Source organism: Sebastes umbrosus, chromosome 6 (assembly GCF_015220745.1).
Source record: "Sebastes umbrosus isolate fSebUmb1 chromosome 6, fSebUmb1.pri, whole genome shotgun sequence".
In the NCBI taxonomy this organism is placed as follows: Eukaryota; Metazoa; Chordata; class Actinopteri; order Perciformes; family Sebastidae; genus Sebastes; species Sebastes umbrosus.
In genome coordinates, this window is record NC_051274.1 from 32,869,995 (window position 1) to 32,875,200 (window position 5,206).

The following is a 5,206-nucleotide window of genomic DNA, read 5'->3' on the forward strand; positions in this document are numbered from 1 at the left end:
AATCGATACAGCATCACAAAACATAATATCGCGATACTCACGAATATTTTCTTACACCCCTAATGTTGACGAAGGCATATTCAAAGATAGTTTGCTTGTTTAGGGAGGAGAGGAGCAAGAACATCTGAATGTCATCACTTCTGTTTTATTCACATCTACACCATTAAACTGAAAACAACCTCAAGAAGCTCCACAGTTATTCTGTTTAGAAGCTGATGCACTCCTCCACTTGTGTTTGCGTCATCTGCCGCTGAAGCGAATGAATGTGTGTGTGCCCAATGAAAGTATATAGACGCCGGAGCCCATCTGATAAAACAGATCAAACGCCCTCTATAATTCCAGAAATATATTTAGTGCCTCGGGCCGTCAGTAATCCCTCCTTGATAAACTGTCACTAAGCTGGCCTGAAAAACGCCACAAGACACGTCACCGTATCCATCACTGCATTCTCTGAGTCCTCTCCTCCTCCTCCTCCACATTCCTCCATCCATCCTCCGGTTACCTATAGAAGCTATATATCACAAATCTGGCCACTGGCGTGTGAGTATTTGCTTCCCTTTGGCGTCGACGTGCCTTGACAGCTGACACTGATTTTCCTCTTCACACTCCACTTCCTCTTCTTCTCTCTCTCCAACTATTCTAATCATTTATTCTTAATTATACACAAACACAAACAGGTAACACTTCATTTTACAGCTCCGAAAATGTCATGTTAATTAGGTGATAATTTCTCTGGAATTACTGCCAAATTACCCCCAATATTTACCTCAAAATGTATCGAAATTTAGAGGTAAATATTGGGGTAATTTGGCAGTAATTCCAAAGAAATTTCAAATACTTGCTATTTATCACCTAATTAAAGCTTCAGTAGGCAGTATATATTTTTGGCATCATTGGGCAAAAATTCCATAATAACCTTTCAGCATATTGTAATTCAAGTGTTCTGAGAGATAACTAGACTTCTGCTCCTCCTCATGGCTCTGCTTACAGGCTTTAGAAAATCTAGCCCGTGACGGGAGACTTTGACCAATCACAGGTCATTTCATTGAGAGAGAGCGTTCCTATTGGCTGTGCTCCGGTCATGTGACCAGAACTTGGCGTTCCTTCACCAGATTTCACAATGGCGGCGGCGTCACAAACTTTCTCATTTTACTGCTAAACTGCGCACTACCAGATGATTCTGAGAACATTTGAGGAGAGAAATAGACATTAACGTAACAGAATATTGATTCATATTTGATCAGCACTGCCTAGTTTGACCGTTTGGTTGGAGTTCAGAGTGATTGACAGCTAACTCTCATAGACAGCAGATGGACAGCAGACCTCAGATCAGCTCTGACTGCTTGTGTTTCTCCGGTCTGTGAAATCTTGCAGATGCCGTTAGGAGCACCGGAAGACACAGAGGAACATGATTTTTTTCAGGTTACCTGTTTCATGTACTACTGTCACGATATAGCGACCGTTTTATAAAAATCTCGCCTACTTCAGCTTTAACATTACGTGCACACAAGCTCCTACTTGATCAAATAACTGTGTAGAGACATTTAACATCGACTGTCTGCTAATGAGTGCCAAACATCACAAATGGCACCCATTTACAGGCAATTAATCCACCCCATATTGACTGCCTTACGTCCACCTGACATTCATTAGTGTCCGCTCAGACTGCAGGATAGAAATAGATTCTCTGGGAGACTCTGACTTGCTGCTTATAGATATACACATGCACCATATATAAAATATGTTTTTAGCCCACATACATAGCTGGCAGTTGTTTCTGGCCCTGACATCCCAGCAGCAGCAGCTTCACTGTCACGGAGGAGAAAAAATAGCAGCAGGGAAGGATTAAGGAGAGAGATCTGAAGCATTTCTCTCCTCGAGAGGCTGCAGCTGTATGACAGGCCTCCTGCCTGCAACATCTTCAGTTTGCATCAGAGAGAAAACCTTTTTTTCCATTTAACTTTCCCTTTGTTGAGAAGAGGATGGATACCTCTCTGCCTGCTGCAGATTCTGCTTTCAAGCTATTTCGGTTTTATTAGACTCATGTGAGAGATGTAAAGAGGATGAACTTCTACTAATTGAGACGGATCTGAGTATTACTTTCAGTGAGGTAGCATTACATTGGCCTCTTTTCAATGTTAGTGCTTAAAGGAAATCCTCATATCGTACATAGATTATGTATTAGGAGGATTAAAAAGATCACAATTTATACTGCTTATTTTTGGTCGTTAAGAAGATCCCGCGAAGCCAGGCCGTAATTCCCTCAAAAAAAAAGAAGTGTGCTATTTAGTTTACTTCTTTAAACTTAAAATTAAGAGAGTATGCTTTCAGTTTACTTTTTATGTACTTATCAGAGATACACTTAACAAAAGTATACTTGGTTTATACCGACAAGTATACAGAAAAGTCGAAGTATATTTGACTAAGTACTGTACTATAAGTTCACTTAAAGAAAACTTACAAGTATACTTGCAGTAAAAACTATGAAACTAGAAGTTTACGGAGAGCATACTTTAAAGTGTACTTTCATAAACTAAAAAGTGGGCTACAAGTATATAACTAGTAAACAGTATACCTATAAGTACACTGAATAATATAGTTGCAGTATAAAATACAACTTAGATAGTTGTGTACTCAAAGTTTACTATTCTTACATTAAAAGAACAATAAAAGTGGGCCAATTTAGACCCAAGAAGTATTCAAGTAGTACCCTTACAAGTATACTACTAGTACATTGATATTAGTATACTTATTACATAAAGTATACTTGAGATTATACTTGAGCTATACTTAAAAGGTACTATATGTAACATTTTATATTTATTAATCACTTTATATTGCCAATGTGTGAACGGATTGTAACGTAACTTAAAAACTGAGACCTTCCTTGACTTTCTCGGTTGCCTATAATGCCCGACGAGGGGTTCATTATCAGGAATTATTACACGGCTTTGTTGAATACTCGATTCTGATTGGTCAATCTCAGCGTTCTATACGGTCTGTTATTTCTTTATAACAGACCGTTGCTATGTATAACAGACCGTTGATATGTATAGCAGACCGTTGCTATGTATAGCAGACCGTTGCTATGTATAACAGACCGTTGATATGTATAGCAGACCGTTGCTATGTATAACAGACCGTTGATATGTATAGCAGACCGTTGCTATGTATAGCAGACCGTTGCTATGTATAGCAGACCGTTGCTATGTATAACAGACCGTTGCTATGGGCGCAGTTCTGAAGTCGGACTCTGGAGGACCGTTTTTGTGTCAAATTATTGATTTCTTAAGTAAGTAGCCGTGTAATAAGTGGGATAATGTACAGCTAACGGGTCATTGTTGTGAAATAAACCCCTTCAATTCCGCGTCCGGGTGCGGCATCACCCTGTCGGGGTTTCTTTCACAACAATAACCGGCTCGCTGTACATTATCCCTTACATAATGGACGATGTGGTGGGATGTCAGGATGCTGACTGTAGTTCACTTAACGGCCAGAGGTGTCATTAATAACAAGGATTTTCTGAAAGTTACATACCAGTACCTTTTAGTTTACTTCTTAAAATAAACTTGAAGTACTTCTTGGGTTATAATATATATTGATTGGTGCATAAAAATCTACCAGAATACAGGAAATTAAGTGTTTGACGCTCAAAATGTCCCTGCTGTGAAGTCAAATATAACCTGATGTGTTTAAACTGTTAATGTGCTGTGGTGGAAACTTTCGGGCTTAATCTTTCTAGGTCGGAGCTGCTTCAGTTTGTGTTTGAGGAGACGGAATCGAAGAGAACAAACGATGAAAACGAGCCCCAGATTCAACACAAAGTGGGATTGAAATTGTTCCATTGTGTTTTTTTTTTAGGTGTTTCTCAAAGTCTGTCGGTCTTATTCAGCAAACCAGAACGAATTTCTTCTTTTTTCTTTCTTTGACAGCTGTCGTAAATGAAAATTGGATTCTAATATAATTTAGAATACAACATACTAGAGACAACAATAAACATAAAACACAATACGAGGTGACTGCTCAATACCATTTCAACCTTTAACCTTTAATTTACTAATAAATATCTATGACTTTTCTATTAGATCACAATTCATAAACACCGTACTCATCATTTAATGTCATCAACAAGTCATGAACTTTATTTTCATGCCAGAAAACAAACATAGCATCCACATAACAACTGTATATTCTTCATAAAATAAAGGATTAAAACACAAAAAGAGTGAACACATTCGTTCCTCACAGCTCAATATACTATCATACTGTACATTTACCATCTACAACAAATACTAACATCTCTCATTAACTACTGTACACAATCTGAATATGTCAATACACCAACCAGCTTAATTTCTGTACTCAAAATATAAACTTCTATGTGTGTACTGAACCGTTAAACACTGCAAATGTAAAACAATGGCTTTTATTTTAGAGTAACAGTACAGGCAGACTTATTTAATTGTTATCCTCTCACTACACTTCAGTGCATCTCAGCGGTTTAATTCTACATTTTCACAATAAATATCCTTCACTATTAGGTCCACGTTTTATATTTTTCTAAAGTGCAGGAGTGACACACGGATGATTTAGAGGACCATAATCGTTCATTAACTACAGTTCTATCTATTGTCTGTCTAACCCATCAGCAAAAAGACGCTTGGCAGCAAAGCTTTGAAGGAGACAATAAAGCACAAAACCACAGAGAGAACAAGAGGAGATGCAGGTTAACCCGACCACGGCTTCTGTTTTAGTCTGTACTGAAGGATGAGTGACGGATGGACGGATCATTCTATTTGTGTTGCATCAGTGACGTTATATCTATTCTAAGATGTACTTTTGATTGAAATAAACTAGCACTGAGAAATAAGAAATCATGCAAATCTTTTTCTTGTTTTTTTCCATTTCTTATGTTTCTATTAAATCAGAAGCAAGAAGTGTTTTATTGGCACAAATCCTGATCACACAATAAAATATTGCATTGGCTTAATTCTTTCTCTCCGAGGTTTTAATTTGTTTCACACTTGATTTTACGACGGAGTATTACATACAGCCACATTGAGGAATAAAAATAATACATTTAATAATAGATTTTGAGAATAAAGTCAGAAGTTGACGAGAAAACATTTTAATATTATGAGAATAAAGTCATAGGTTTTTTTTCTTGAAATAGTATGATTTTATTCTCGTAATATTACGACTTTTT